The sequence below is a fragment of the Myodes glareolus genome, chromosome 24, assembly GCF_982192425.1.
Source record: "Myodes glareolus chromosome 24, mMyoGla1.1, whole genome shotgun sequence".
NCBI lineage: Eukaryota > Metazoa > Chordata > Mammalia > Rodentia > Cricetidae > Myodes > Myodes glareolus.
In genome coordinates, this window is record NC_142049.1 from 36,324,063 (window position 1) to 36,340,458 (window position 16,396).

The 16,396-nt window shown below is 42.4% G+C and overlaps 5 non-coding genes across 5 annotated transcripts; all 5 read right to left on the reverse strand.

Annotated features, from left to right (window-relative positions):
• Positions 1–1,334: 1,334 nt before the first annotated feature.
• Positions 1,335–1,399, reverse strand: LOC148118067 (small nucleolar RNA SNORD109A). Its single transcript, XR_015736565.1, has one exon. It is a non-coding gene; the product is annotated as a small nucleolar RNA SNORD109A (small nucleolar RNA).
• Positions 1,400–4,882: 3,483 nt separating this feature from the next.
• LOC148118068 (small nucleolar RNA SNORD109A) lies at positions 4,883–4,947 on the reverse strand. Its single transcript, XR_015736566.1, has one exon. It is a non-coding gene; the product is annotated as a small nucleolar RNA SNORD109A (small nucleolar RNA).
• Positions 4,948–8,424: 3,477 nt separating this feature from the next.
• Positions 8,425–8,489, reverse strand: LOC148118069 (small nucleolar RNA SNORD109A). Its single transcript, XR_015736567.1, has one exon. It is a non-coding gene; the product is annotated as a small nucleolar RNA SNORD109A (small nucleolar RNA).
• Positions 8,490–11,980: 3,491 nt separating this feature from the next.
• LOC148118070 (small nucleolar RNA SNORD109A) lies at positions 11,981–12,045 on the reverse strand. The gene has a single exon (XR_015736568.1). It is a non-coding gene; the product is annotated as a small nucleolar RNA SNORD109A (small nucleolar RNA).
• Positions 12,046–15,510: 3,465 nt separating this feature from the next.
• On the reverse strand, positions 15,511–15,575 carry LOC148118071 (small nucleolar RNA SNORD109A). Its single transcript, XR_015736569.1, has one exon. It is a non-coding gene; the product is annotated as a small nucleolar RNA SNORD109A (small nucleolar RNA).
• Positions 15,576–16,396: the final 821 nt, after the last annotated feature.

Here is a 16,396-nt window from a genome sequence, read left to right on the forward strand (position 1 = left end):
ATGGAATGAGGGATGAAACAGAGACATCCATCCAAAAGTAGACAATGTCTGGACTTTAGGCACTCCACTTAATCCCAAGAAAGGGAGCAGCTTTGAAAATGTAATGTTTGCAAGACTTATTTCTCTGAAGGATAGGAAATGACAACATTAACTAAACTGGTGGATGGCAATCATCCATTCCTTTCCTAAGTTCTGTTTCCGAATGACGTATGTCATTTCAAGAGAAGGAGGTGTTCTCCATTCGAATTCCCTTCCCATGTACAGTGTTGGTGATCGTAGACAATCCCTTGATCTTTTCTGAAACCTAGGGATTTTCTTTCATCGTGTGTGTGTGTGTGTGTGTGTGTGTGTGTGTGTGTGTGTTATATGAAGCCTACCTCTGAATCATTTTCTGCTAGATGGGAATTGGGTGCTGAGTGAAGTATTTGCCTTCCCCCCCTGTTCCATGTAAAAACTTCAGGTGTCTGCTGCATTCTTTACGCTCCTCGTGGGCATGCTTCCCATTTCTTTCCCCAGCTGATTGGTTTGGAGGCCTGGCTGGAAGTGAAACACTTGATGGACGTTGGAATTGTGTCTATGTGACAACCATACTCTTTGTGAATCTCTCAGCATGCAAATAGATCCAAACAATGTAAACAACGTGAAGGTCCCAACCTTTACAGAGGAGGCTGGTAAAAAGGCAGATTTGAACTGGACTTTATCAGAAGGTTCTCTCAGTTTTGAATGAGAAATTATGACAGAAAGAGAGGATCGCTGAGAATATCCAGATCTGAAAAGCAACTGGCTATGGTGACTGCTGTGTGATATGACCATTGACATGAAGAATTGATGCACCATGCAGGATTATGATCTATTCAGAGACAACAAAGAGAAAAGGAATGACTCTCTCAATATGGGAAAGCATCAGGCATTGCTGCCTACATTGGGAAAGGCACAGGAATTCAAAAGGTCTCCAAATTTTGCAGTCAGGGTGGGCACGAGTCCTGCCATCTCTTCTTGCCCTCATCCCATTGTATATTTATGGCCAATTCATCAGAGAGGATCATTGAGATTCTCTGTAATGAATTCACCGCTTCCAACTCTTTTGAGTCTTTCTTTCAGGCATGTAACAGCCCATACCTTCAACTCAATGTACCCTCTAGGGTCTAGTACAGTGCTTCTCAGAGGCAGAATATGGCCGCAAAGAGCTGGACAGATGTCGCAGACAGCAAACTGCTCATCTCTCAAAATTTAGGAGATCAAAGCCCGTCTGCACTCTAACTGTCTTCCATTAAAATGCAAGAGTGCTAGCCATGTTCTGGAAGCATCATGGTGGTCAAGATGGCCACTTCTCTGGACCTCAGAGGGGTTATGTGTGAGTCAATCAACGTCCTCAGAAACCTGTTGTCATCATCGATCCAGAGAAGGCAGCTTTTGACACATGAGCATTCCCAGTGACACTGGAAAGCAGTGAGAGATAGACTCTTTGGCTTTGAAGAGGAAGATCAGCATTGTGCAGCAGGCTTCTTTCTCAGGATCTCAACTGAGGTCAAGCATCAATGAGATCACAAAGACATTTTCTCCTATACTTTAGAGCCCATTTGTCATCAACACATATCAACACTCTACTGTGCCACACGAACCAAAAAAGAAAGATAAACACATCAAGAATTTTGAGGAGTCGAATTTGATCTTGACAACTAGCTTCATGGACAAAAAGAAGAAAAGTATAAAATAAAATGCACCAAAAATATAGGAGTGTACTTCATATGTTTCAAAGGGCAAAACTGGTACTGGATTTCTTGATTATCTAGTCAAGGTGGAAGGTTTTGATAGTTTTATATTCCTGCAACTTCAGTGTGTCTTCCTTATCATCACCATCATCATCATCATCATGATCATGACCATCATCATGATCATCCTCATCATCCTCATCCATCATCATCATCAATCATATGAACACCATCATCATTGTCTTATGCCTTATCCTCCTCCCTGTCTACCACACAATTCTTTCCTCAGTTTACCTTTATGGACATTGCAGTTATTCCCACAAGTTTCCAGGTGGCTTTCATCATGAAATTCTTATCCTAACAACCTCAACTTCATGGCTTTACCGTACTGTTATCATGAGAGGAAACGCAGCAGAACCCAGAAAAAGAGGCAGCTATCACCAATGAATTAAAATTCAATTTCATGTTTGTTATGGAGTGTTCTGTGTTTCTGTGGCTCTTGGGACACCATGCACTTTTATTTTCAGGAAAATCTGCAAAGGTTCCCCTTCAAATTTCATATTAGGTTACTATTATATAGGAGTCCAGATTGGTTCCACACATTCTCAATTTTCAGATTTTAGATCAAATGCTTTCTGCCAAACATATATGATCAACCTGCTATTTGCAGAGGCTCTCCATGAAATCAGACATGCTCAGATGCACCAGGAACCTGGAGATCTGACAAAAGAGTTGTGATCCTCACAGGGAGACATTTCTGATTCACACCAATTAAAGTCAGAATAGCACAACACTTCTCTCGCTTCTCGGTGCGCTAAGAAGCTACATTCAAGGGTGGACCCTGTTGCAATTCTCAGGAAGAGGACTGTCCCAAAGGGGTGGAAAGAAGTGCTGGGTGAATGGAGGTCAGGTGAAAAACCCTTGGATCATGAGGTGCTTGAAAAGAGAGCATCTTACATGTACCATCCTTCCAAAGGATTGAAACTGACGGTGGTTTGAACAGACAGTTTTGAATACCCTTCACACAAAAGAGGTCAGTCAATTGATACGTATGCAGTCGATGGTAATGTTTCTTTACCTTTTCACCAGCTGGAGAGGGGCATTCCCCAAAGAGACCTAATATGTCAAAGGACTGCAGAGTGATAGACTTGAGGATATGGGCAGGACCAAAGACATAATGGTCAGGAGAGTATCATCTTAGAAATTAGAGTTTGAGCAGTCACGAAGTCAAAGATGCTGACTTTTAGAAATGCCCAGTGTTAGCAAAAATCAGTGAGTCCAAAGACAGAGACTCAGTGCTTACCTTTTCTGCACAAAGAATAGGACGATCTCTGGCTTTCTGTCCTGTAACAGTAGAGAAATAAGAGTTATCAGGGATGCTAAGTTCTCCGCACAACACTGTCTGCTTCGCCTTATGTGGAGTACCTAGCAAACTCAACCTTTCCAACCAACATTTACCTGTTTATTCCTTCCTGTAGTTTTGCTTGTCTTATCATGACCCTTTCACTCCTGTTTGCTTCTACTAATGCTGCCAGTCTCTGTCCTTTAGACCATAACCTAAGTGGAAACAATTGTTTTGCCTTTGATATACTCGTGGCAGATGGACAGTAGCATGGGGAGGACATGGCACATATGGCTCCCACTCATTTGTCCTGACATCTTCTCTTCCACTTCTCCTAGCACACGGTATCTGCTTCACGAAGCATGAGGTCTAACAGTACCTATGAGGCTGCTTTCATATCTTTAAGAAGACATGGCCGAGCAAACATTTCCCTTGATGCGTATCATCCTCTGGTTCCTCCTGTGAAAAAGGTTTTCACCCCAGCACCGCGATGGCGTTATGGAATGAGGGATGAAACAGAGACATCCATCCAAAAGTAGACAATGTCTGGACTTTAGGCACTCCACTTAATCCCAAGAAAGGGAGCAGCTTTGAAAATGTAATGTTTGCAAGACTTATTTCTCTGAAGGATAGGAAATGACAACATTAACTAAACTGGTTCTGTTTAGTTCTGTTTAGTCTAAGTTCTGTTTCCGAATGACGTATGTCATTTCAAGAGAAGGAGGTGTTCTCCATTCGAATTCCCTTCCCATGTACAGTGTTGGTGATCGTAGACAATCCCTTGATCTTTTCTGAAACCTAGGGATTTTCTTTCATCGTGTGTGTGTGTGTGTGTGTGTGTGTGTGTGTGTGTGTGTTATATGAAGCCTACCTCTGAATCATTTTCTGCTAGATGGGAATTGGGTGCTGAGTGAAGTATTTGCCTTCCCCCCCTGTTCCATGTAAAAACTTCAGGTGTCTGCTGCATTCTTTACGCTCCTCGTGGGCATGCTTCCCATTTCTTTCCCCAGCTGATTGGTTTGGAGGCCTGGCTGGAAGTGAAACACTTGATGGACGTTGGAATTGTGTCTATGTGACAACCATACTCTTTGTGAATCTCTCAGCATGCAAATAGATCCAAACAATGTAAACAACGTGAAGGTCCCAACCTTTACAGAGGAGGCTGGTAAAAAGGCAGATTTGAACTGGACTTTATCAGAAGGTTCTCTCAGTTTTGAATGAGAAATTATGACAGAAAGAGAGGATCGCTGAGAATATCCAGATCTGAAAAGCAACTGGCTATGGTGACTGCTGTGTGATATGACCATTGACATGAAGAATTGATGCACCATGCAGGATTATGATCTATTCAGAGACAACAAAGAGAAAAGGAATGACTCTCTCAATATGGGAAAGCATCAGGCATTGCTGCCTACATTGGGAAAGGCACAGGAATTCAAAAGGTCTCCAAATTTTGCAGGCAGGGTGGGCACGAGTCCTGCCATCTCTTCTTGCCCTCATCCCATTGTATATTTATGGCCAATTCATCAGAGAGGATCATTGAGATTCTCTGTAATGAATTCACCGCTTCCAACTCTTTTGAGTCTTTCTTTCAGGCATGTAACAGCCCATACCTTCAACTCAATGTACCCTCTAGGGTCTAGTACAGTGCTTCTCAGAGGCAGAATATGGCCGCAAAGAGCTGGACAGATGTCGCAGACAGCAAACTGCTCATCTCTCAAAATTTAGGAGATCAAAGCCCGTCTGCACTCTAACTGTCTTCCATTAAAATGCAAGAGTGCTAGCCATGTTCTGGAAGCATCATGGTGGTCAAGATGGCCACTTCTCTGGACCTCAGAGGGGTTATGTGTGAGTCAATCAACGTCCTCAGAAACCTGTTGTCATCATCGATCCAGAGAAGGCAGCTTTTGACACATGAGCATTCCCAGTGACACTGGAAAGCAGTGAGAGATAGACTCTTTGGCTTTGAAGAGGAAGATCAGCATTGTGCAGCAGGCTTCTTTCTCAGGATCTCAACTGAGGTCAAGCATCAATGAGATCACAAAGACATTTTCTCCTATACTTTAGAGCCCATTTGTCATCAACACATATCAACACTCTACTGTGCCACACGAACCAAAAAAGAAAGATAAACACATCAAGAATTTTGAGGAGTCGAATTTGATCTTGACAACTAGCTTCATGGACAAAAAGAAGAAAAGTATAAAATAAAATGCACCAAAAATATAGGAGTGTACTTCATATGTTTCAAAGGGCAAAACTGGTACTGGATTTCTTGATTATCTAGTCAAGGTGGAAGGTTTTGATAGTTTTATATTCCTGCAACTTCAGTGTGTCTTCCTTATCATCACCATCATCATCATCATCATGATCATGACCATCATCATGATCATCCTCATCATCCTCATCCATCATCATCATCAATCATATGAACACCATCATCATTGTCTTATGCCTTATCCTCCTCCCTGTCTACCACACAATTCTTTCCTCAGTTTACCTTTATGGACATTGCAGTTATTCCCACAAGTTTCCAGGTGGCTTTCATCATGAAATTCTTATCCTAACAACCTCAACTTCATGGCTTTACCGTACTGTTATCATGAGAGGAAACGCAGCAGAACCCAGAAAAAGAGGCAGCTATCACCAATGAATTAAAATTCAATTTCATGTTTGTTATGGAGTGTTCTGTGTTTCTGTGGCTCTTGGGACACCATGCACTTTTATTTTCAGGAAAATCTGCAAAGGTTCCCCTTCAAATTTCATATTAGGTTACTATTATATAGGAGTCCAGATTGGTTCCACACATTCTCAATTTTCAGATTTTAGATCAAATGCTTTCTGCCAAACATATATGATCAACCTGCTATTTGCAGAGGCTCTCCATGAAATCAGACATGCTCAGATGCACCAGGAACCTGGAGATCTGACAAAAGAGTTGTGATCCTCACAGGGAGACATTTCTGATTCACACCAATTAAAGTCAGAATAGCACAACACTTCTCTCGCTTCTCGGTGCGCTAAGAAGCTACATTCAAGGGTGGACCCTGTTGCAATTCTCAGGAAGAGGACTGTCCCAAAGGGGTGGAAAGAAGTGCTGGGTGAATGGAGGTCAGGTGAAAAACCCTTGGATCATGAGGTGCTTGAAAAGAGAGCATCTTACATGTACCATCCTTCCAAAGGATTGAAACTGACGGTGGTTTGAACAGACAGTTTTGAATACCCTTCACACAAAAGAGGTCAGTCAATTGATACGTATGCAGTCGATGGTAATGTTTCTTTACCTTTTCACCAGCTGGAGAGGGGCATTCCCCAAAGAGACCTAATATGTCAAAGGACTGCAGAGTGATAGACTTGAGGATATGGGCAGGACCAAAGACATAATGGTCAGGAGAGTATCATCTTAGAAATTAGAGTTTGAGCAGTCACGAAGTCAAAGATGCTGACTTTTAGAAATGCCCAGTGTTAGCAAAAATCAGTGAGTCCAAAGACAGAGACTCAGTGCTTACCTTTTCTGCACAAAGAATAGGACGATCTCTGGCTTTCTGTCCTGTAACAGTAGAGAAATAAGAGTTATCAGGGATGCTAAGTTCTCCGCACAACACTGTCTGCTTCGCCTTATGTGGAGTACCTAGCAAACTCAACCTTTCCAACCAACATTTACCTGTTTATTCCTTCCTGTAGTTTTGCTTGTCTTATCATGACCCTTTCACTCCTGTTTGCTTCTACTAATGCTGCCAGTCTCTGTCCTTTAGACCATAACCTAAGTGGAAACAATTGTTTTGCCTTTGATATACTCGTGGCAGATGGACAGTAGCATGGGGAGGACATGGCACATATGGCTCCCACTCATTTGTCCTGACATCTTCTCTTCCACTTCTCCTAGCACACGGTATCTGCTTCACGAAGCATGAGGTCTAACAGTACCTATGAGGCTGCTTTCATATCTTTAAGAAGACATGGCCGAGCAAACATTTCCCTTGATGCGTATCATCCTCTGGTTCCTCCTGTGAAAAAGGTTTTCACCCCAGCACCGCGATGGCGTTATGGAATGAGGGATGAAACAGAGACATCCATCCAAAAGTAGACAATGTCTGGACTTTAGGCACTCCACTTAATCCCAAGAAAGGGAGCAGCTTTGAAAATGTAATGTTTGCAAGACTTATTTCTCTGAAGGATAGGAAATGACAACATTAACTAAACTGGTTCTGTTTAGTTCTGTTTAGTCTAAGTTCTGTTTCCGAATGACGTATGTCATTTCAAGAGAAGGAGGTGTTCTCCATTCGAATTCCCTTCCCATGTACAGTGTTGGTGATCGTAGACAATCCCTTGATCTTTTCTGAAACCTAGGGATTTTCTTTCATCGTGTGTGTGTGTGTGTGTGTGTGTGTGTGTGTGTTATATGAAGCCTACCTCTGAATCATTTTCTGCTAGATGGGAATTGGGTGCTGAGTGAAGTATTTGCCTTCCCCCCCTGTTCCATGTAAAAACTTCAGGTGTCTGCTGCATTCTTTACGCTCCTCGTGGGCATGCTTCCCATTTCTTTCCCCAGCTGATTGGTTTGGAGGCCTGGCTGGAAGTGAAACACTTGATGGACGTTGGAATTGTGTCTATGTGACAACCATACTCTTTGTGAATCTCTCAGCATGCAAATAGATCCAAACAATGTAAACAACGTGAAGGTCCCAACCTTTACAGAGGAGGCTGGTAAAAAGGCAGATTTGAACTGGACTTTATCAGAAGGTTCTCTCAGTTTTGAATGAGAAATTATGACAGAAAGAGAGGATGGCTGAGAAAATCCAGATCTGAAAAGCAACTGGCTATGGTGACTGCTGTGTGATATGACCATTGACATGAAGAATTGATGCACCATGCAGGATTCTGATCTATTCAGAGACAACAAAGAGAAAAGGAATGACTCTCTCAATATGGGAAAGCATCAGGCATTGCTGCCTACATTGGGAAAGGCAAAGGAATTCAAAAGGTCTCCAAATTTTGCAGGCAGGGTGGGCACGAGTCCTGCCATCTCTTCTTGCCCTCATCCCATTGTATATTTATGGCCAATTCATCAGAGAGGATCATTGAGATTCTCTGTAATGAATTCACCGCTTCCAACTCTTTTGAGTCTTTCTTTCAGGCATGTAACAGCCCATACCTTCAACTCAATGTACCCTCTAGGGTCTAGTACAGTGCTTCTCAGAGGCAGAATATGGCCGCAAAGAGCTGGACAGATGTCGCAGACAGCAAACTGCTCATCTCTCAAAATTTAGGAGATCAAAGCCCGTCTGCACTCTAACTGTCTTCCCTTAAAATGCAAGAGTGCTAGCCATGTTCTGGAAGCATCATGGTGGTCAAGATGGCCACTTCTCTGGACCTCAGAGGGGTTATGTGTGAGTCAATCAACGTCCTCAGAAACCTGTTGTCATCATCGATCCAGAGAAGGCAGCTTTTGACACATGAGCATTCCCAGTGACACTGGAAAGCAGTGAGAGATAGACTCTTTGGCTTTGAAGAGGAAGATCAGCATTGTGCAGCAGGCTTCTTTCTCAGGATCTCAACTGAGGTCAAGCATCAATGAGATCACAAAGACATTTTCTCCTATACTTTAGAGCCCATTTGTCATCAACACATATCAACACTCTACTGTGCCACACGAACCAAAAAAGAAAGATAAACACATCAAGAATTTTGAGGAGTCGAATTTGATCTTGACAACTAGCTTCATGGACAAAAAGAAGAAAAGTATAAAATAAAATGCACCAAAAATATAGGAGTGTACTTCATATGTTTCAAAGGGCAAAACTGGTACTGGATTTCTTGATTATCTAGTCAAGGTGGAAGGTTTTGATAGTTTTATATTCCTGCAACTTCAGTGTGTCTTCCTTATCATCACCATCATCATCATCATCATGATCATGATCATCATCATGATCATCCTCATCATCCTCATCCTCATCCATCATCATCATCGATCATATGAACACCATCATCATTGTCTTATGCCTTATCCTCCTCCCTGTCTACCACACAATTCTTTCCTCAGTTTACCTTTATGGACATTGCAGTTATTCCCACAAGTTTCCAGGTGGCTTTCATCATGAAATTCTTATCCTAACAACCTCAACTTCATGGCTTTACCGTACTGTTATCATGAGAGGAAACGCAGCAGAACCCAGAAAAAGAGGCAGCTATCACCAATGAATTAAAATTCAATTTCATGTTTGTTATGGAGTGTTCTGTGTTTCTGTGGCTCTTGGGACACCATGCACTTTTATTTTCAGGAAAATCTGCAAAAGTTCCCCTTCAAATTTCATATTAGGTTACTATTATATAGGAGTCCAGATTGGTTCCACACATTCTTAATTTTCAGATTTTAGATCAAATGCTTTCTGCCAAACATATATGATCAACCTGCTATTTGCAGAGGCTCTCCATGAAATCAGACATGCTCAGATGCACCAGGAACCTGGAGATCTGACAAAAGAGTTGTGAACCTCACAGGGAGACATTTCTGATTCACACCAATTAAAGTCAGAATAGCACAACACTTCTCTCGCTTCTCGGTGCGCTAAGAAGCTACATTCAAGGGTGGACCCTGTTGCAATTCTCAGGAAGAGGACTGCCCCAAAGGGGTGGAAAGAAGTGCTGGGTGAATGGAGGTCAGGTGAAAAACCCTTGGATCATGAGGTGCTTGAAAAGTGAGCATCTTACATGTACCATCCTTCCAAAGGATTGAAACTGACGGTGGTTTGAACAGACAGTTTTGAATACCCTTCACACAAAAGAGGTCAGTCAATTGATACGTATGCAGTCGATGGTAATGTTTCTTTACCTTTTCACCAGCTGGAGAGGGGCATTCCCCAAAGAGACCTAATATGTCAAAGGACTGCAGAGTGATAGACTTGAGGATATGGGCAGGACCAAAGACATAATGGTCAGGAGAGTATCATCTTAGAAATTAGAGTTTGAGCAGTCACGAAGTCAAAGATGCTGACTTTTAGAAATGCCCAGTGTTAGCAAAAATCAGTGAGTCCAAAGACAGAGACTCAGTGCTTACCTTTTCTGCACAAAGAATAGGACGATCTCTGGCTTTCTGTCCTGTAACAGTAGAGAAATAAGAGTTATCAGGGATGCTAAGTTCTCCGCACAACACTGTCTGCTTCGCCTTATGCGGAGTACCTAGCAAACTCAACCTTTCCAACCAACATTTACCTGTTTATTCCTTCCTGTAGTTTTGCTTGTCTTATCATGACCCTTTCACTCCTGTTTGCTTCTACTAATGCTGCCAGTCTCTGTCCTTTAGACCATAACCTAAGTGGAAACAATTGTTTTGCCTTTGATATACTCGTGGCAGATGGACAGTAGCATGGGGAGGACATGGCACATATGGCTCCCACTCATTTGTCCTGACATCTTCTCTTCCACTTCTCCTAGCACACGGTATCTGCTTCACGAAGCATGAGGTCTAACAGTACCTATGAGGCTGCTTTCATATCTTTAAGAAGACATGGCCGAGCAAACATTTCCCTTGATGCGTATCATCCTCTGGTTCCTCCTGTGAAAAAGGTTTTCACCCTAGCACCGCGATGGCGTTATGGAATGAGGGATGAAACAGAGACATCCATCCAAAAGTAGACAATGTCTGGACTTTAGGCACTCCACTTAATCCCAAGAAAGGGAGCAGCTTTGAAAATGTAATGTTTGCAAGACTTATTTCTCTGAAGGATAGGAAATGACAACATTAACTAAACTGGTTCTGTTTAGTTCTGTTTAGTCTAAGTTCTGTTTCCGAATGACGTATGTCATTTCAAGAGAAGGAGGTGTTCTCCATTCGAATTCCCTTCCCATGTACAGTGTTGGTGATCGTAGACAATCCCTTGATCTTTTCTGAAACCTAGGGATTTTCTTTCATCGTGTGTGTGTGTGTGTGTGTGTGTGTGTGTGTGTGTGTGTGTTATATGAAGCCTACCTCTGAATCATTTTCTGCTAGATGGGAATTGGGTGCTGAGTGAAGTATTTGCCTTCCCCCCCTGTTCCATGTAAAAACTTCAGGTGTCTGCTGCATTCTTTACGCTCCTCGTGGGCATGCTTCCCATTTCTTTCCCCAGCTGATTGGTTTGGAGGCCTGGCTGGAAGTGAAACACTTGATGGACGTTGGAATTGTGTCTATGTGACAACCATACTCTTTGTGAATCTCTCAGCATGCAAATAGATCCAAACAATGTAAACAACGTGAAGGTCCCAACCTTTACAGAGGAGGCTGGTAAAAAGGCAGATTTGAACTGGACTTTATCAGAAGGTTCTCTCAGTTTTGAATGAGAAATTATGACAGAAAGAGAGGATCGCTGAGAATATCCAGATCTGAAAAGCAACTGGCTATGGTGACTGCTGTGTGATATGACCATTGACATGAAGAATTGATGCACCATGCAGGATTATGATCTATTCAGAGACAACAAAGAGAAAAGGAATGACTCTCTCAATATGGGAAAGCATCAGGCATTGCTGCCTACATTGGGAAAGGCACAGGAATTCAAAAGGTCTCCAAATTTTGCAGGCAGGGTGGGCACGAGTCCTGCCATCTCTTCTTGCCCTCATCCCATTGTATATTTATGGCCAATTCATCAGAGAGGATCATTGAGATTCTCTGTAATGAATTCACCGCTTCCAACTCTTTTGAGTCTTTCTTTCAGGCATGTAACAGCCCATACCTTCAACTCAATGTACCCTCTAGGGTCTAGTACAGTGCTTCTCAGAGGCAGAATATGGCCGCAAAGAGCTGGACAGATGTCGCAGACAGCAAACTGCTCATCTCTCAAAATTTAGGAGATCAAAGCCCGTCTGCACTCTAACTGTCTTCCCTTAAAATGCAAGAGTGCTAGCCATGTTCTGGAAGCATCATGGTGGTCAAGATGGCCACTTCTCTGGACCTCAGAGGGGTTATGTGTGAGTCAATCAACGTCCTCAGAAACCTGTTGTCATCATCGATCCAGAGAAGGCAGCTTTTGACACATGAGCATTCCCAGTGACACTGGAAAGCAGTGAGAGATAGACTCTTTGGCTTTGAAGAGGAAGATCAGCATTGTGCAGCAGGCTTCTTTCTCAGGATCTCAACTGAGGTCAAGCATCAATGAGATCACAAAGACATTTTCTCCTATACTTTAGAGCCCATTTGTCATCAACACATATCAACACTCTACTGTGCCACACGAACCAAAAAAGAAAGATAAACACATCAAGAATTTTGAGGAGTCGAATTTGATCTTGACAACTAGCTTCATGGACAAAAAGAAGAAAAGTATAAAATAAAATGCACCAAAAATATAGGAGTGTACTTCATATGTTTCAAAGGGCAAAACTGGTACTGGATTTCTTGATTATCTAGTCAAGGTGGAAGGTTTTGATAGTTTTATATTCCTGCAACTTCAGTGTGTCTTCCTTATCATCACCATCATCATCATCATCATGATCATCCTCATCATCCTCATCCATCATCATCATCAATCATATGAACACCATCATCATTGTCTTATGCCTTATCCTCCTCCCTGTCTACCACACAATTCTTTCCTCAGTTTACCTTTATGGACATTGCAGTTATTCCCACAAGTTTCCAGGTGGCTTTCATCATGAAATTCTTATCCTAACAACCTCAACTTCATGGCTTTACCGTACTGTTATCATGAGAGGAAACGCAGCAGAACCAACAAAAAGAGGCAGCTATCACCAATGAATTAAAATTCAATTTCATGTTTGTTATGGAGTGTTCTGTGTTTCTGTGGCTCTTGGGACACCATGCACTTTTATTTTCAGGAAAATCTGCAAAGGTTCCCCTTCAAATTTCATATTAGGTTACTATTATATAGGAGTCCAGATTGGTTCCACACATTCTTAATTTTCAGATTTTAGATCAAATGCTTTCTGCCAAACATATATGATCAACCTGCTATTTGCAGAGGCTCTCCATGAAATCAGACATGCTCAGATGCACCAGGAACCTGGAGATCTGACAAAAGAGTTGTGAACCTCACAGGGAGACATTTCTGATTCACACCAATTAAAGTCAGAATAGCACAACACTTCTCTCGCTTCTCGGTGCGCTAAGAAGCTACATTCAAGGGTGGACCCTGTTGCAATTCTCAGGAAGAGGACTGCCCCAAAGGGGTGGAAAGAAGTGCTGGGTGAATGGAGGTCAGGTGAAAAACCCTTGGATCATGAGGTGCTTGAAAAGTGAGCATCTTACATGTACCATCCTTCCAAAGGATTGAAACTGACGGTGGTTTGAACAGACAGTTTTGAATACCCTTCACACAAAAGAGGTCAGTCAATTGATACGTATGCAGTCGATGGTAATGTTTCTTTACCTTTTCACCAGCTGGAGAGGGGCATTCCCCAAAGAGACCTAATATGTCAAAGGAGTGCAGAGTGATAGACTTGAGGATATGGGCAGGACCAAAGACATAATGGTCAGGAGAGTATCATCTTAGAAATTAGAGTTTGAGCAGTCACGAAGTCAAAGATGCTGACTTTTAGAAATGCCCAGTGTTAGCAAAAATCAGTGAGTCCAAAGACAGAGACTCAGTGCTTACCTTTTCTGCACAAAGAATAGGACGATCTCTGGCTTTCTGTCCTGTAACAGTAGAGAAATAAGAGTTATCAGGGATGCTAAGTTCTCCTCACAACACTGTCTGCTTCGCCTTATGCAGAGTACCTAGCAAACTCAACCTTTCCAACCAACATTTACCTGTTTATTCCTTCCTGTAGTTTTGCTTGTCTTATCATGACCCTTTCATTCCTGTTTGCTTCTACTAATGCTGCCAGTCTCTGTCCTTTAGACCATAACCTAAGTGGAAACAATTGTTTTGCCTTTGATATACTCGTGGCAGATGGACAGTAGCATGGGGAGGACATGGCACATATGGCTCCCACTCATTTGTCCTGACATCTTCTCTTCCACTTCTCCTAGCACACGGTATCTGCTTCACGAAGCATGAGGTCTAACAGTACCTATGAGGCTGCTTTCATATCTTTAAGAAGACATGGCCGAGCAAACATTTCCCTTGATGCGTATCATTCTCTGGTTCCTCCTGTGAAAAAGGTTTTCACCCTAGCACCGCGATGGCGTTATGGAATGAGGGATGAAACAGAGACATCCATCCAAAAGTAGACAATGTCTGGACTTTAGGCACTCCACTTAATCCCAAGAAAGGGAGCAGCTTTGAAAATGTAATGTTTGCAAGACTTATTTCTCTGAAGGATAGGAAATGACAACATTAACTAAACTGGTGGATGGCAATCATCCATTCCTTTCCTAAGTTCTGTTTCCGAATGACGTATGTCATTTCAAGAGAAGGAGGTGTTCTCCATTCGAATTCCCTTCCCATGTACAGTGTTGGTGATCGTAGACAATCCCTTGATCTTTTCTGAAACCTAGGGATTTTCTTTCATCGTGTGTGTGTGTGTGTGTGTGTGTGTGTGTGTGTGTTATATGAAGCCTACCTCTGAATCATTTTCTGCTAGATGGGAATTGGGTGCTGAGTGAAGTATTTGCCTTCCCCCCCTGTTCCATGTAAAAACTTCAGGTGTCTGCTGCATTCTTTACGCTCCTCGTGGGCATGCTTCCCATTTCTTTCCCCAGCTGATTGGTTTGGAGGCCTGGCTGGAAGTGAAACACTTGATGGACGTTGGAATTGTGTCTATGTGACAACCATACTCTTTGTGAATCTCTCAGCATGCAAATAGATCCAAACAATGTAAACAACGTGAAGGTCCCAACCTTTACAGAGGAGGCTGGTAAAAAGGCAGATTTGAACTGGACTTTATCAGAAGGTTCTCTCAGTTTTGAATGAGAAATTATGACAGAAAGAGAGGATGGCTGAGAATATCCAGATCTGAAAAGCAACTGGCTATGGTGACTGCTGTGTGATATGACCATTGACATGAAGAATTGATGCACCATGCAGGATTATGATCTATTCAGAGACAACAAAGAGAAAAGGAATGACTCTCTCAATATGGGAAAGCATCAGGCATTGCTGCCTACATTGGGAAAGGCACAGGAATTCAAAAGGTCTCCAAATTTTGCAGGCAGGGTGGGCACGAGTCCTGCCATCTCTTCTTGCCCTCATCCCATTGTATATTTATGGCCAATTCATCAGAGAGGATCATTGAGATTCTCTGTAATGAATTCACCGCTTCCAACTCTTTTGAGTCTTTCTTTCAGGCATGTAACAGCCCATACCTTCAACTCAATGTACCCTCTAGGGTCTAGTACAGTGCTTCTCAGAGGCAGAATATGGCCACAAAGAGCTGGACAGATGTCGCAGACAGCAAACTGCTCATCTCTCAAAATTTAGGAGATCAAAGCCCGTCTGCACTCTAACTGTCTTCCCTTAAAATGCAAGAGTGCTAGCCATGTTCTGGAAGCATCATGGTGGTCAAGATGGCCACTTCTCTGGACCTCAGAGGGGTTATGTGTGAGTCAATCAACGTCCTCAGAAACCTGTTGTCATCATCGATCCAGAGAAGGCAGCTTTTGACACATGAGCATTCCCAGTGACACTGGAAAGCAGTGAGAGATAGACTCTTTGGCTTTGAAGAGGAAGATCAGCATTGTGCAGCAGGCTTCTTTCTCAGGATCTCAACTGAGGTCAAGCATCAATGAGATCACAAAGACATTTTCTCCTATACTTTAGAGCCCATTTGTCATCAACACATATCAACACTCTACTGTGCCACACGAACCAAAAAAGAAAGATAAACACATCAAGAATTTTGAGGAGTCGAATTTGATCTTGACAACTAGCTTCATGGACAAAAAGAAGAAAAGTATAAAATAAAATGCACCAAAAATATAGGAGTGTACTTCATATGTTTCAAAGGGCAAAACTGGTACTGGATTTCTTGATTATCTAGTCAAGGTGGAAGGTTTTGATAGTTTTATATTCCTGCAACTTCAGTGTGTCTTCCTTATCATCACCATCATCATCATCATCATCATCATGACCATCATCATGATCATCCTCATCATCCTCATCCATCATCATCATCAATCATATGAACACCATCATCATTGTCTTATGCCTTATCCTCCTCCCTGTCTACCACACAATTCTTTCCTCAGTTTACCTTTATGGACATTGCAGTTATTCCCACAAGTTTCCAGGTGGCTTTCATCATGAAATTCTTATCCTAACAACCTCAACTTCATGGCTTTACCGTACTGTTATCATGAGAGGAAACGCAGCAGAACCAACAAAAAGAGGCAGCTATCACCAATGAATTAAAATTCAATTTCATGTTTGTTATGGAGTGTTCTGTGTTTCTGTGGCTCTTGGGACAC